Here is an 18,263-nt window from a genome sequence, read left to right as displayed (position 1 = left end):
TTATTGGTGCCTGTCAGTTCATAGTTGGACTCAGTTTGAATTGGAATGGTAAGGAAACAGTTGTGAAATGTGTTGGGGAACCATTACAAAACAAGTACTGAATGAACCTCAGAAATCAAAGCTGGATAAAGGCCAAGGCATCAAAGACTTCCCTCTGATATTTGGCACCCCCTGGTGTTTCTTTCAAGTGAGGCATGACGATAGAGGGAGAGAGGTACTAGAGAGAGCCTTCCCCTTTCAAGCCCAATGCCATAACGCCCCTTTGGCATATACAGTAAATGCCAAGGTGTTGTTATATTTGTATTGTATCAAAAAGAGTGGATTAGCATCACACTAATATGTTCACGTTAGGTTACCAATCCATTCATGCTATTTGCCCTCATTGTCTTCCGACGGGTGGTGTCACACCTAGGTGACTATCGTCCCTCAACCGACAGTGCAGAGGGATTTGTCGCACTATTTGATGTAAGACATTGATTTAGCTAATAACATTTCCTTTCATGGCTGCATAGAGGCTACTCAAAGGACAGACTATAGTGATTGCTTCTGCTTGATTTAAGATTGTAACAGAGCACAGACCAGGTCGCCGTGGCCTGCAATGGATTTGGTATTTTATTAGGATCCCCATTAGCTGTTGCAAAAGCAGCAGCTACTCTTCCTGGCGTCTACACAAAACATGAAACATAATACAGAATGACATAATACAGAACATCAATAGACAAGAACAGCTCAAGGACAGAACTACATAAAAAAAAAATTAAAAGGCACACGTAGCCTACATATCAATGCATAGACACAAACTATCTAGGTCAAATAGGGGAGAGACGCTGTGCCGCGATGTGTTGCTTTATCTGTTTTTTGAAACCAGATTTGCTGTTTATTTGAGCAATATGAGATGGAAAGAAGTTCCATGCAATAAGGGTTCTATATAATACTGTACGCTTTCTTGAATTTGTTCTGGATTTGGGGACTGTGAAAAGACCCCTGGTGGCATGTCTGGTGGGATAAGTGTTTGTGTCAGGGCCATGTAAACAATTTGGGATTTTCAACACATTCATGTTTCTTATAAAAATAAGTGATGCAGTCAGTCTCTGCTCAACTCTTAGCCAAGTGAGACTGGCATGCATGGTATTTATATCAGCCCTCTGATTACAATTAAGAGCAAAACGTGCCGCTCTGTTCTGGGCCAGCTTAGGGCTGGGCGATATGGCCAACATATTATATCACGGTATTTAAAAAAAATTGGACGGTATGACGGTATTTGAAGGTATTTTTAGTTGTTGAATAATACAAGTTCTACATGTGCTTTATGAGTAGTGAGTGATCCTAGTGGCAACACATACATTCTAAGTGATGTCTTTCTCCATTCTGATTGTTTTATACCGTTCAATTCAACTTCAACCAAAACACATTTCAGCACTTTTATCATTTCTGCACTTCCTGCACTCAATTGCAGTGGTGGAAAAAGTACCAAATTGTCATACTTGAGTAAAAATAAAGATACGTTAATAGAAAATTACTCAAGTAAAAGTGAGTCACCCAGTAAAATACTACTTGAGTAAAAGTCTAAAAGTATTTGGTTTTAAATATACTTAAGTATCAAAAGTAAATGTAATTGATAAAATGAACTTAAGTATCAAAAGTAAAATAATTTCATGTTTCTTATATTAAGCAAACCAGATGGCACCATTTTTTATTTTTATTTTTTTTAATTTACAGATAGTTAGGGGCACACTCCAACACTTAGACATAATTTACAAACAATGCATTTGTGTTTAGTGAGTCCTCCAGATCAGAGGTAGTAGATGACCAGGGATGTTCTCTTGACAAGTGCGTGTATTGGATTATTTTCCTGTCCTGCTAAGCATTCCAAATGTAATGAGTACTTTTAGGTGTCAGGGAAAATGTATGGAGTAAAAAGTACAGTATTTTCTTTTAGGAATGTTGTTAAAAATAGTATAGTACAGATACCAAAAAAATTACTTAAGTAGTACTTTAAAGTATTTTTACTTAAGTGCTTTACACCTCTGCTCAATTGAGATCATTTCCGCACTGCCACGTTGTCACGTCCTGATCATAGAAAGCTTTTATTTTCTATGGTAGAGTAGGTCAGGGCGTGACTGGGGGGTTGTTCTAGTTTATATTTTCTATGTGGGGTTCTAGGTTCATTTTCTATGTTGGTGATTTGTATGATTCCCAATTAGAGGCAGCTGGTTATCGTTGTCTCTAATTGGGGATCATACTTAAGTAGCATTTTTTCCACCTGTGGGTTATGGGATATTGTTTATGTTTAGTAGCCTGTTAGCACTACATTGTCGTCACGGTTCATTTATTCTTTATTTGTTTTGTCTTTGATAAAGTTTCACTTTATTCTTTATTAAATTATGTGGAACTCAACGTGCGCTGCGCCTTGGTCTGACATTCATTATTACGAACATCGTGACATACTCAGGGCTGCACGATATGGGCAAATCATCTAGGACTTATTTTTAACCAAATGTTGCAATTGCGATTTGACTTGCGAAATAAAGCAAAACTGTTGGAATCATGGAAATAGAATGACTATTCTAATTCTATAGTTAGAATATAATAGTGGGCACTTTGAATACAGTGTTGTTTGAGATGACAACTAATTAAAATGCCAGGGAGGAGTTATTGTGACAGAGTAGGAACTAAATTGTTAAGTGTTTCCTAGGGGACCCTATAATTGCATGTTTTCTCTTAGCTAGTTCATGTAGCTAACATATTCTTGCTTTGCATATTCCTCTTTGATTTAGAAGGTACTGTTGCACAAACAACATGCTGATTTAGATCTACACCATCACTGGTATTATCAGGCTGTATTAGCTAGCTACGTTTGCTCTTACCCAGTACATTTATTAGCTAGCTAGCTATTAGCATTAGCAGCTAACAATTAGCGTCTCACAGGATTTAGGGCAACTTGCAAAGAAAAGACAAACTAGCTGTTTGCTGATGTAAGAAACACAAACTAATAGTGTCATTATAGAACGCTAGTGGATTTATATTAAGAAGCAAAGTGAAAACAGCATTGTTTGTATGGCACCGACAGAGATGGTTGCCTCGCTTCGCGTTCTTAGGAAACTGCAGTATTTTTTTTTTTTTTTATAATTACTTCTTACACTGTTACCCCAGGAAATCTTAAGTCTTATTACATACAGCCGGGAAGAACTATTGGATATAAGAGCAACGTCAACTTACCAACATTACGACCAGGAATACGACTTTACCGAAGCGGGTCCTCTGTTTGGACCACCACCCAGGACAATGGATCGGATCCCAGTAGGCGACCCAAAAAACGGCGCCGCAGACAGAGCGGTCTTCTGGTCAGGCTCCGTAGACGGGCTCACCGCTCCCTAGTATACTACTCGCCAATGTCGTCTCTTGACTACAAGGTAGGCAAAATTCGAGCAAGGGTTGCCTTCCAGAGAGACATCAGAGATTGTAACATTCTCTGCTTCACGGAAACATGGCTCACTCGGGATACGTTATCAGAGTCTGTACAGCCACCCGGTTTCTTCATGCATCGCGCCGACAGAAACAAACGGGGGTGTATGCCTTATGATTAACGAGTCGTGGTGTGATCATAACAACATACAGGAACTCAAGTCCTTTTGTTCACCTGACCTAGAATTCCTTACAGTCAAATGCCGACCGCATTATCTACCAAGAGAACTCTCTTCAATTTATAATCACAGCCGTGTCTTCCCCCCCCCCCCAAGCCAACGCATCGACGGCCCTGAAAGAACTTCATTGGACTATTTAAACTGGAAACCACATATCCTGAGGCTGCATTTATTGTAGCTGGGGATTTTAACAAAGCTAATCAGAAAACAAGGCTCCCTAAATTTTATCAGTATATCGAATGCGTGACCCAGCCTGGTAGCATTCTGGATCATTGCTACTCTAACTTCCGCGACAAAGAAAAAGTCTTCCCTCGCCCTCCTTTAGGCAAATCTGACCACGACTCCATTTTATTGCTCCCAGCCTATAGACAGAAACTAAAATAGGAAACACCCGTGCTCAGGTCTGTTCAACGCTGGTCCAACCAATCTGATTCCACGCTTCAAGATTGCTTCGATCACATGGACTGGGATATGTTTCGGATAGCCTCAGACAACAACATTGAGGTATACGCTGATTCGGTGAGTGAGTTTATTAGCAAGTGCATCGGTGATGTTGTACCCACAGTGACTATTAAAACCTTCCCCAATCAGAAACCGTGGATTGTTGGCAGCATTCGCGCGAAACTGAAACCGCGAACCACTGCTTTTAATCATGGCAAGGCGACCGGAAACATGACCAAATACAAACAGTGTAGCTATTCCCTCCAAGGCAATCAAACAAGCTAAGCATCAGTATAGAGACAAAGTAGAGTCGCAATTCAACGGCTCAGACACGAGAGGTATGTGGCAGGGTTTACAGTCAATCACGGATTACAAAAAGAAAACGAGCCCCGTCGCGGACACCGACGTCTTGCTCCCAGACAAACTAAACAACTTCTTTGCTCGCTTTGAGGACAATACAGTGCCACTGACACGGCCCGCTACCAAAACCTGTGAGCTCTCCTGCACCGCAGCCAATGTGAGTTAAACATTTAAATGTGTTAACCCTTGCCAGGCTGCTGGCCCGAATGGCATTCCTAGCCGCTTCCTCAGAGCATGCGCAGACCAGCTGACTGGTGTGTTTACGGACATATTCAATTAATCCCTATCCCAGTCTGCTGTTCCCACATGCTTCAAGAGGGCCGCATTGTTCCTGTTCCCAAGAAAGCTAAGGTAGCTTTCACGTAGCACTCATTAAGTGCTTTGAGAGACTAGTCAAGGATCATATCACCTCCACCCTACCTGACACCCTAGACCCACTCCAATTTGCTTACCACCCCAATAGGTCCACAGACGACGCAATAGCAATCACACTGCCCTAACCCATCTGGACAAGAGGAATACCTATGTAAGAATGCTGTTCATCGATTACAGCTCAGCATTTAACACCATAGTACCCTCCAAACTCGTCATTAAGCTCGAGACCCTGGGTCTCGACCCCGCCCTGCTGGGTCCTGGACTTTCTAAACAGGCCGCCCCCCAGGTGGTGAGGGTAGGAAACAACATCTCCACCCCGCTGATCCTCAACACTTGGGCCCCACAAGGGTGCGTTCTCAGCCCTCTCTTGTTCTCCCTGTTCACCCATGACTGCGTGGCCATGCACTCCTCCAACTCAATCATCAAGTTTGCAGACGACACTACAGTGGTAGGCTTGATTACCAACAACGACGAGACGGCCTACAGGGAGGAGGTGAGGGCCCTCGGATTGTGGTGTCAGGAAAATAACTTCACACTCAAAGTCAACGAAACAAAGGAGATGATCGTGGACTTCAGGAAACAGCAGAGGGAGCTATCCACATCAACGGGACAGTAGTGGAGAAGGGGGAAAGTTTTAAGTTCCTCGGCGTACACATCACGGACAAACTGAAATGGTCCACCCACACAGACGGCGTGGTGAAGGAGGCGCAACAGCGCCTCTTCAACCTCAGGAGGCTCAAGAAATTTGGCTTGTCACCAAAAGCACTCACAAACTTTTACAGATGCACAATTGAGAGCATCCTGTCGGGCTGTATCCCCGCCTGGTACGGCAACTGCTCCGCCCACAACCGTAAGACTCCAGAGGGTAGTGAGGTCTGCACAACGCATCACCGGCGGCAAACTACCTGCCCTCCAGTGCACCAACACTAGAGGTCGACCGATTAATCGGAATGGCCAATTAGTGCCGATTTCAAGTTTTCATAACATTCGGTAATCGTCATTTTTGGACACCGATTATGGCCGATTAAATTGCACTCCACGAGGAGACTGCGTGGCAGGCTGACTACCTGTTATGCAAGTGCAGCAAGGAGCCAAGGTAAGGTGCTAGCTAGCATTAAACGTATCTTATAAAAAACAATCAATCTTAACATAATCACTAGTTAACTATACATGGTTGATGATATTACTAGTTTATCTAGCTTGTCCTGCGTTGCATATAATCGATGCGGTGCCTGTTAATTTCTCATCGAATCACAGCCTACTTCGCCAAATGGGTGATGATTTAACAAGCGCAGTCGCGAAAAAAGCACTATCGTTGCACCAATGTGTACCTAACCATAAACATCAATGCCTTTCTTAAAATCAATACATAAGTATATATTTCTAAACCTGCATATTTAGTTAATATTGCCTGCTAACATGAATTAACTAGGGAAATTGTGTCACTTCTCTTGCGTTCTGTGCAACAGAGTCAGGGTATATGCAGCAGTATGGGCCACCTGGCTCATTGCGAACTGTGTGAAGACCATTTCTTCCTAACAAAGACAGCCAACTTCGCCAAACGGGGGATGATTTAACAAAAGTGAATTTGCGAAAAAAGCACAATCGTTGCACGACTGTACCTAACCATAAACATCAATGCCTTTCTTAAAATCAATACACAGAAGTATATTTTTCTAAACCTGCATATTTAGTTAAAATAAATTCATGTTAGCAGGCAAACTTAACTAGGCAAATTGTGTCACTTCTCTTGCGTTCATTGCACGCAGAGTCAAGGTATATGCAACAGTTTGGGCCGCCTGGCGAACTAATTTGCCAGAATTGTACATAATTATGACATAACATTGAAGGTTGTGCAATGTAACAGCAATATTTAGACGTATGGATGCCACCCGTTAGATAAAATACGGAACGGTTCCGTATTTCACTGAAAGAATAAACGTCTTGTTTTCGAGATGATAGTTTCCGGATTTGACCATATTAATGACCTAAGGCTCGTATTTCTGTGTGTTATTATATTATAATTAAGTCTATGATTTGATAGCGCAGTCTGCATTCATTCAAACAGCACTTTCTTGCGTTTGCCAGCAGCTCTTCGCAATGCTTCAAGCATTGAGCTGTTTATGACTTCAAGCCTATCAACTCCCAAGATTAGGCTGGTAATACTAAAGTACCTATTAGAACATCCAATAGTCAAAGGTATATGAAATACAAATGGTATAGAGAGAAATAGTCCTATAATAACTACAACCTAAAACTTCTTACCTGGGAATATTGAAGACTCATGTTAAAAGGAACCACCAGCTTTTAAATGTTCTCATGCTCTGAGCAAGGAACTTAAACGTTAGCTTTTTTACATGGCACATAATGCACTTTTACTTTCTTCTCCAACACTTTGTTTTTGCATTATTTAAACCAAATTGAACATGTTTCATTATTTATTTGAGACTAAATTGATTTTATTGATGTATTATATTAAGTTAAAATAAAAGTGTTCATTGTTCATTCAGTATTGTTGTAATTGTCATTATTACAAATATATATATAAAAATCGGCATCGGCTTTTTTTGGTCCTCCAAAAATCGGTATTGGCGTTGAAATATCATAATCGGTCGACCTCTAACCTACACCACCCAATGTCACAGGAAGGCCAAAAAGATCATCAAGGACAACAACCACCATTAAAAAATTAACTAGGTCTTTCCTTGCAGCACTGGACCACACGACTGGACAATAATCAAGATTAGACAAAACTAGAGCCTGCAGAACTTGCTTTTTGGAGTGTGGTGTCAAAAAAGCAAAGCATCTCTTTATTACGGCTAGACCTCTCCCCATCTTTACAACCATTGTATCTATATGTTTTGACCATGACACCTGACAATCTAAGGCAACGCCAAGTAATTTAGTCTCCTCAACTTGTTCAACAGCCACACCATTCATTACCAGATTCAGATGAGGTCTACCACTTAAGGAATGATTTGTACAAAATTCAATGCTCTTAGTTTTAGAGATGTTCAGGACCAGTTTATCACTGGCCACCCATTCCAAAACAGACTGCAACTCTTTGTTAAGGGTTTCAGTGACTTCATTAGCTGTGGTTGCTGATGCGTATATGGTTGAATCATCGGCATACATGGACAGACATGCTTTGTTTAATGCCAGTGGCAGGTCATTGGTAAAAATAGAAGAGAGTAGAGAGCTGCCCTGCGGTACACCACACGTTACATATTTGACATAAGAGAAGCTTCCATTAAAGAAAACCCTCTGAGTTCTATTAGATGGATAGCTCTGAATCCACAATATGGCAGAGGCTGAAAAACCATGGCACATATGTTTTTTCATCAACAGGTTATGGTCAATAATATCAAAGGCTGCACTGAAATCTAACACTACAGATCCCATAATCTTCTTATTATCCATTTCTTTCAACCAATCATCAGTCATTTGTGTTGAGTGGCCTTCTCTATAAGCATGCTGAAAGTCTGTTGTTAATTTGTTTACAGAGAGATGGCATTGTATTTAGTCAAACGCAATTTTTTTCCAACAGTTTGCTAAGAGCTGGCAGCAAGCTTATAGGTCTGCTGTTAGAACCAGTGTGGTGGTTAATTTCTTTTCTATCAAATGAGGAGAGACAAACTTATCACACAAGTCAGAGTTATACTTAAACTAAATCTTTAATCACTTATTAATAAGGGAGCAGGTCAATACAACTCACACATATAAAGTGAATCGATTGAGTGCTCTACGATAATGATGGCTGGTTGACAAATCACGCTCAGATGATTTGTTGAGAGCCCCGAGACAAAAGTAAAGGTATTTTATAGCCAAGATACACCCCTTTCAACCTACATGACGAACAAGGTTAAGATTTGTATGAAAGATACTGTCTGCTGTGAATTATAGGTATCTGCGGTGTCAACAGTTTTCATTGTGTAGAGACTAGTGTCTGGCCCCCCAACTCCATACTGAAGCCATGTCTCCCTGGTACCGTATACAACAGAAACATAAACTCATGCTCTGGAATGCGGTATCCCCAAAGACATCATAGGCCCATCCTCAGTGGAACACACACACAATAGTTACAAGAATCCTATATTCTGTTGCATAAAACAGCCATTTGATGCAATAAAAGTATGAAACCTTAATCTAGCAATTTTCCACAATACCAGTAAAGGCCACTTTACCACTCTTGGGTAGCGGATTTACTTTGGCTTCCCTCCAGGCCTGAGGACAAAGACTTTCCTCTAGGACAAAGACTTTTTTCTCTAGGACAAAGACTGAGGACAAAGACTTTCCTCAGACTAAAAATATGACAGATAGGAGTGGCTATAGAGTCAGCTACCATCCTCAGTAGCTTTCCATCTAAGTTGTTAATGCCAGAAGGTTTGTCATTATTGATCGATAACAATAATTTTCCCACCTCTCCCACACTAACTCACACATATAAAGTGAATCGATTGAGTGCTCTACGATAATGATGGCTGGTTGACAAATGGCTGGTTGACAAATCACAAATTTCACTGAAATTACAAAATTAAAACTTGCAATGCTTTTCTTTCATTATGTTTTTTTATGCATGAATACAATTGCTCACTGTTCGTTGTTGGCATTTCCTGCCTAAGTTTGCCCACTTTGCCAATGAAATAATCATTCAAATAATTGGCAAAATCAAATGGTATTGTGATGAATAAGCTGTCTGATTCAATGAAAGATGGAGTTGAATTTGTCTTTCTGCCCATAATTTTATTTAAATTACTCCAACGTTTTTTCCCCCATTATTCTTCATATCATTGATCTTGGCTTCATAATACAGTTTCTTCTTTTGTTGAGTTTAGTCACATAATTTCTCAATTTGCAGTAAGTAAGCCAGTCAGATGTGCAGACTTATTAGCCACTCCTTTTGCCCCATCTCTTTCAACCATATAGTTTTTCAATTCCGCATCAATCCATGGAGCCTTAACAGTTCTAACAGTCAGTTTCGTAACAGGTGCATGTTCATCAATAATTGGAAGAAGCAATTTCATAAATTCATTAAGTGCAGCGTCTGGATGCTCCTCATTAATCACATCAGACCAACAAATATTTTTAACATCATCCATATAAGAGTCACAGCAAAGTATTTTGTATGATCTCTAATACACTATTTTAGGCCCAGCTGTTGGAATGTGGCTTTCCTGGAATATAGCCTCTATATTGTGATCACTGCATGCAATTTTTTAATTTTTAATTTTACCTTTTATTTAACTAGGCAAGTCAGTTAAAAACAAATTCTTATTTTCAATGACGGCCTAGGAACAGTGGGTTAACTGCCTTGTTCAGGGGCAGAACAACAGATTTTTACCTTGTCAGCTCGGGGATTCGATCTTGCAACCTTTCGGTTATTAGTCCAACTGTCACGACTTCCGCCGAAGTCGGTCCCTCTCCTTGTTCGGGCGGCATTCGGCAGTCGATGTCACCGGCCTTCTAGCCATCGCCGATCCACTTTTCATTTTCCATTTGTTTTGTCTTTGTTTTACACACCTGGTTTCAATTCCCCAATTACATGTTCATTATTTAACCCTCTGTTTTCCCCATGGTCTTTTGTGCGTGATTGTTTTATGTATGTTCGGTCCGTTATTGTGGGCTCGGTATTACGACATGTTATTGGAATATTTGAGTAAAGTTACTTGTGTTACTCATCTTTGCTGTCCTGCGCCTGACTCCTCTGCACCAGCTACACCCAGACCACTACACCATCCCTCTAACCACTAGGCTACCCTGCCGCCAATGGGTACGGATACAGCTTTAGAACAAAGTTCTATAGCATTAGTAAAAAATGTGATCGATTCATGTGGATGATCTTGTTCCTGTAGTGTTTTAAACATCCTGGTAGGTTGATTTAATAACCTGAACCAGAATACAGGTACTGGTTACAGTAAAAAGCTTCCTCTTGAGCGGACAGCTTGATGAAAACTAGTCAATATTCCGGTCCCCAAGAAAGTAGATATGCTATCAGGCATTTCACACACATTATTTAGATTCTGACTTTTAGCACTTGGTGGCCTATAGCAGCACCCCAAAAGAAAAGGCTTCAGATGTGCCAAGTGAACCTGCAACCACAACACTTCAATAATAATTGACATAAGATCATCTCTAAGCATTACAGGGATATGGCTCTGAATATATTCAGCAACACCTCCCCCATAAGCATTTCTGTAATGTTCGTCGTTGGGAGAAAGAGAGGAGGACCAAGGTGCAGCGTGGTAAGTATTCATTATGCCTTTTAATGAAAACGAAACTCGAACAAAACTAATGATAAATGATAATGACACAAAACGAAACAGTCCTGTCTGGTGACATACACAAAGACAGAAAATAAACACAGGTGGAAAAAGGCTACCTAAGTATGATTCTCAATCAGAGACAACTAACGACACCTGCCTCTGATTGAGAATCATACCAGGCCAAACGCAAAAACCAACATAGAAAAACAAACATGGATAACCCACCCAACTCACGCCCTGACCATACTAAAACAAAGAAATAACAAAAAAACTAAGGTCAGAACGTGATAATTTCTGTCTCTTCTATAGATGTTATATCCTTGTATTTGCTACTGATGTATCATCAAAATAATTGTCTAAATGAGTCTCAGAAATGGCTAATATATGAATGTTTTCTGAAGTTAGCAAGTTATTGATTTCATGAACCTTATTTCTAAGGCTACATATATTAATATTGGATATTTTCAGCCCTTTCCTGGGTAGCTTATCATAGATAGACATCATTTTGAAAAGAGCAAACAAAGCAAGAGAAAAAATATATACATTCAGCAGTCCGTTAATCAATTGTTTTGTGTGTGTGTGTGCTGCGTGTTGAAGCTACTGTACCAACCCATAGGCTCGGCTCTCTCATCCCTTCCAGGCTTCTGGGAGGGAGGGTGGACAATGAGCCTGTCATAGCGATGTAAGCAATGTCCCCATGCGCCCTGGCAGCTTTCATGGCTGGGATCAGTTCTTTCCTCTTCTGGCGCACAGCTTCAGGATAGTCCTCGTTGAGGAAGATATATGTTCCTCTCAAGTTCTTGGCTCTTTCCAGAACAGCTACCTTGTCCTTGAACCTCAGGAACTTGACCACTATCGGCCTGGGCCTATCACCTGGGCCGGTGGTGGGTTTTCCAGTCCTGTGGGCTCGCTCCACCTCAATCTTCCTGTGGTCCATCTTCAATTTCTCAGAGATAATTTCCCTCACTTTGTCCTCAGACTCTGTCCATGTCTCGTGGATATTCTGCAATTCCGTCCACAACCATGTTGTTCCGCCTTGATTGTCCCACAAGATTGACAGTCTGATTGATCTTTGTTATCATGGATTCACACACAAAACTGATGTCCTCTCTCAATGACTTACAGATTGCTGTCATCTTGTCGTTCTCCTGTTTCAACTCATCGAGCTCACCCTGGGAGAACTGCAAACTGTTCTTCAGGTCCTGGACCTCTTTGGTCAGGTCGTCCATTCTTTAGAATAGAATCCACGAGTATTTGGACAAAACACTTGAAGCTATTTGTTCGTTTAAAAGATCTTTCACATGTGATAGAGAGACACCACTGTCCTCAACGGTACTCCCGCCGGCTTGGGTCTTTGTCATGGTAGCTAGCAACGTAGGTTACGCTGTTACTCCTCACAGTTCCAGACAGGGCAGGTCACGGGGAAAATTGAAAACAACAACATCTAGACAGCCACAAACCCAGGACAATCTGCGCTCCCAGCCACAATGGCTAACCGCGTCGCGGGCTGCGTTCAAGAAAACCCCGCTAGCTTGATATGCAGCTAGGCTAGCTGCGACGCCAAATAGCTCCTCAGACCCGTCCTGGGTCGGCAGGATCACTGGAAAGAGACAAGCAGTCGCAGCAACCGATGCGAACTGCGTTGCGGGATCCAAACTAAGAAGCTAGCTAGCTACCAAGAACTTTCAAGATGCTCTAGTCTAGTTGGAGCTTTGGTCATTCAGACCTGGGTATTATTTGTCCTTCTGCCCAATTTGCAATACCTATGATGTAAGTCACATATGTCAGAGTCAAGGCCCGCGGGCCACATCCGGCCCGCGAGAAGGTTTTTTACGGCCCCTGGGATGATCTTGATTTATTATTAGAACCGGCCCGCAGACCGCAGCAAGCCGGCAGCCCGCAGATCTTTTACACGCACCAATACTACATTTCCCACAATGCAACGGTGACGCACCGAGCAGTAGGCTGCTTCATTTCAATATTTATTGGCACAGCAGTCGTCAGCATCACAGTAAAATTAACTTTCAGATACCCATCAAAAATGGCAAAACGGAAGGTGGACACTGAGAACCGGGGGTTTCAAACAAGGTGGGAGTCGGAGTATATGTTCACGGAGGTAGCTGGAAAACCTGTGTGTCTTCTGTGTGGAGAAAGTGTGGCGGTACTGAAAGAGTATAATCTGAGACGACATTATGAAACGAAACACGCGGACAAAAACAAGAATATGGACATGGAACAAAGGCTACAAAAGGCTAGATTTTTGCACTTTATTTTATTGTATTTCAATCCAATTATATTTTAAAAATATTTCAGTTGAGTGGATGATAGAAAATTGCTATTATTGTTTTTTTCTTTGAAGTAAATTTAGCCCACTTTTGCTAAAATAGAAAATATAGGCTACTGATGGTGCCTTGAATACCGGTTTCTTTCATTTAATGTTCATGTTATGGGGATTTTTATATAAAGGAAATTTGTCTTTTGTGTCTGTTGAAAATTAAAGATTACTGACAGAGCCATAAGAAAATATTGCTTTATTTATCTGATCATATTGGAATATATTTGTTAGGTTTTCAGTAGGTTCAATTAGGTTCACTAGACTATATGCGTCATTTAAAAAATTTTCAATGAACATTCGAACAGTCCGGCCCTCGGCTTGTAGCTAAATTTTTTATTTGGCCCTCCGTCCATTTGACTTTGACACCCCTGATGTAAGTCATATTTTTGCACACAGAAGGGCAACCTTGTATAACTGTTTTGTTGCGAAAGAATAATGTTGTCCATCATGTTGTTACACAACATATATTGGCCTGGGTTTGTCTGCAACCATCATTGGCACACAGGAGGTTATCATCCGCTTATGATAGATAAATGCATGCAGGCACTATTCATTTACTATTATTGATTTGGAAATGTCATCAGGCACCAGCACAGTTCAGCATCCAATAAAAATTGATTGGCTCATGTAATGCTGCTACAAACCCTCTTCTTTCTGCTAGTACATGTACAATGAGCTCCAAAAGTATTGGGAGAGTGGCACACAAATATCATACCCCCAAGACATGCTAACCTTTCACCATTACAATAACAGGCGAGGTCTGGATTTTTGGGGGGGGGGTTGATATTTGTGCGTCTAACTTTCTCACTCATCATTATTCACGATTCATTCAGGATTGCCTGTAATCATGGTCGCATCCACATGAATTTAAAAGTGTTTAGAAATATATTCTTATTTACAATAAAAGTGACTCCAAAATTACACAATACATTATTTACCATTCATTTCTATTGGGCACAAAATAATCTGAAAGACAAACAAAACAAACAGCAAATGCATCCAACAAAGTTGTAGTCACAAGCTTGATGTAGTCATTGAGTGCTATAAATATGGGTTCTGTGATTTCTAAACAGTTCCCCCGATATGGATGAAAATACCCTCACATGAATGCTGCCAGTTTGCACTTTAACCTCGTAGTCATATCATTTAAAATCCAAAGTACTGGAGTACAGTGGCAAAACAATACTTTTGGAGCTCACTGTACGTCTCAATCCAATTGGACCGCCCATTACCGAGCGTATGACACAACATCAAATCTCAACACGCTGCTTCTGCTGCAAAGCACAGCAAGCGCTACAGTCCAGCCACAGGCCTCAGTGGAAGTTAATGGCAATATTCTCTTGCTGAAAGTCAATGACAGAGAACACCGTCAAAGGAAAAACATTGCTTATCACCATGCTTCCCTCACTCTCTCCACTCTCCCTTTTAATGACATTTCCCAATTCAACATCACTCATTCAATCTCTGCTTCACTATACCTTAATAAACAAATCATTAACTGTATTGGTGTTTACATTCATGGTTTTTAGCATTGATTGGCATCCAGCCATAGGGAATTATTCATAATTAGTGCTCTGCTCCTCTGCCACAGAGTCCATTGGTGGTTGGCTGATTGCACTTTCTTCACCATTGAGCAGCTCATGAATTTTTTTTTTTCTCTGCTGAAACCCTCTTAAATGTAATCTACATAATCCCCAAAAGTAATTATTTATCATGAGAGTGCCATAAACAATAACTAGTAATGCTACTTACTGCAAGACAGATTAAAATCTCACCTTTCTGGTAAAAATAGAGATGCATTTCTGAGATGTAGTCACTTTTGAGGACAAGCTCAAGTACACAGTACAAATATGAAATATTTGATGATGTATTTCCTATTCAACAAAACTATGAATAAGGCTTGAAATTACTTTTTTTTTCTCAATATTTTTTCTCAATACTTATTTTCCACCATAAATTCATTAAAAATCCTACAATGTGATTTTCTGGATTTTTTTTCTCATTTTGTCTGTCATAGTTGAAGTGTACCTATGATGAAAATTACAGGGCTCTCTCATCTTTTTAAGTGGGAGAACTTGCACAATTGGTGGCTGACTAAATACTTTTTTGCCCCACTGTAGATACCAAGAAATGCGTAGGGGCTGACCAATTGGAGCTGGTTATGCTAAAGTCTGCTGCCCCCCTCATTGCTGGCTCAGTAACCTATATCTTAAATCTAACATTGTTATCAGGAAATATTCCTAAAGTATGAAAAACAGCTTATATGCCGCCACTCCATAAGGTCAGGGATAGTGGTGATTTTAGCATGTAAATCTTGGTGGGGTAAACATACATATTTTTATTTATTTATGAATAAATAAATACAAATTATGCATGCCAGCAAAGCCACTACACAACACTACACAATACATTAATTGGACTATAACGGTGACAAACGGTGCCCACAAACTGTTAGGGTCTACATAAAGCTGTCCCAACAGCAGTCCCAACACCTTACCGCTGTTACACCTGGCTATCAGCAGAGCCTTGTCTGGCAGCGAAACAGTTCATTCAGCCTCATTTACTGCCTTTAAAAAAACATAGCTGATATGGCTGACTTGCTTTAACAAATGTGGTTTCTAGTAATAATTAAGATGTGCAAACTATGGCAAAAGGGCAGATAAGAGGCAATCCTTAATTTCGATTAAGACATTAATGAGCGAGCTACACTAGTCTCAACGTCAACAGTGAAGAGGCGACTCCGGGATGCTGGCCTTCTAGGCAGAGTTCCTCTGTCCAGTGTCTGGCAAATAAAAATAAAAGATTAAAAAGAACACAGTCTGAGATATTGCTTTTTCTTTGCAACTCTGCCTAGAAGGCCAGCATCCCGGAGTCACCTCTTCACTGTTAACGTTGAGACTGGTGTTTTGCGGGTACTATTTAATGAAGCTTCCAGTTGAGGACTTGTGAGGCGTCTGTTTCTCAAACTAGACACTTTAATATATGTGTCCTCTTGCTCGGTTGTGCACCGGGGCCTCTCATTCCTATTTTGGTTAGAGCCAGTTTGCGCTGTTCTGTGAAGGGAGTAGTACACAGCGTTGTACGAGATCTTCAGTTTCTTGGCAATTTCTCGCATGGAATAGCCTTCATTTCTCAGAACAAGAATAGACTGACGAGTTTCAGAAGAAACTGCTTTGTTTCTGGCCATTTTGAGCCTGTAATTGAACCCACAAATGCTGATGCTCCAGATACTCAACTAGTGTAAAGGAGTGCGTAACTGGCTGCAGGGAAGTCAGGCGCAGGAGAGCAGAAATGGGTAGCAAACGGAGCCCTTTATTGAGGCGAACAAAAACACGGCACTCAGAAAACTAAACACACACGGGTTACAATAACCGGCGCAAACCAGCCTGGAGTACACATACATTTACACATAACAATTCCACACACAGACATGGGGGGGAAACAGAGGGTTATATGCAAGACGAGTAATGAGGGAATGCAAACCAGGTGTGCGGGAAAACAAGACAAATGGAAAATGGAAGGTGGATCGGCGATGGATAGAAGACCGGTGACGTCGAACGCCGCACGAACAAGAAGAGGGACCGACCTCGGCAGAAGTCGTGACAACTAGTCTAAAGATGGCCAGTTTTATTGCTTATTTAATCAGGACAACAGTTTTCAGCTGTGCTAACATAATTGCAAAAGGGTTTTCTAATGATCAATTAGCCTTTTAAAATGATAACCTTGGATTAGCTAACTCAACGTGCCATTGGACTCACAGGAGTGATGGTTGCTGATAATGTGCCTCTGTACGCCTATGTAAATATTCCATTAAAAATCAGCCGTTTCCAGCTTCAATAGTCATTTACAACATTAACAATGTCTACACTATATTTCTGATCAATTTGATGTTATTTTAATGGACAAAAAATGTGCTTTTCTTTCAAAAACAAGGACATTTCTAAGTGACCCCAAACTTTTGAACGGTAGTGTATAATTTCTCTTCATATGACAAAAATTGTAAAGGATTTGCCAGTAGATTATCGGCATGATTCATGATGATTGCTAGCTAAGATTTTGAAAGTATGATGTTGAGATGATCAGTCCATTCAAAGCTACTTTAGATCTAACTTGATTTGACGTCATTTTATCTGTGGCCAATGACCTTGAGCCCTCTTGGATGGGCACTTCTAATGTAACTCTATGGCAGCACCCAAGGGGCTTGAATTTTCGAGCTCTCCCTGTAGATTTTGCGGTGACGTAGTGTCCCCATGAGTGACAGAGCACTGAGGCAATCATGGCGCAACTAGAGAACATTACCAATCCCAACGTTCCATATTTTCTGCTGGCTGCCCCACCACCACCGAAAGCACTGAGCTAGGCTGAAACACCTGCATTTTGGAGCTGCCTAACTCAAGAAAGCAAAAGAGACCATGTTTGCATGTGGATTTATTAATGCAATTATTATATATTTTTTACATTGTTTGCAAACTGATGTGACACGTATTCATGCCAAAATAACATGCAAAACAGGCACAAATAATAAAATGAAAAATAATATATATACAAAGTACCAGTCAAAAGTTTGGACACCTACTTATTCAAGGGTTTTTCTTTATTTGTCATATTTTCTAATAGTGAAGACATCAAAACTATGAAATAACACATATGGAATCATGTAGTAACCAAAAAAGTGTTAAACAAATCAAAATATATTTTAGATTTGAGATTCTTCAAAGTAGCCACTCTTTGCCTTGATGACAGCTTTGCACACTCTTGGCATTCTCTCAACCAGCAATGGACTGAAATGGACTCACGAGAGAACCTTCTGAAAAGCGTAGACACTAAATGATCAGTAGGCCAGAA

This window comes from Salvelinus namaycush, chromosome 28 (assembly GCF_016432855.1).
Source record: "Salvelinus namaycush isolate Seneca chromosome 28, SaNama_1.0, whole genome shotgun sequence".
In the NCBI taxonomy this organism is placed as follows: Eukaryota; Metazoa; Chordata; class Actinopteri; order Salmoniformes; family Salmonidae; genus Salvelinus; species Salvelinus namaycush.
Note: the sequence above shows the minus strand (reverse complement) of the source record.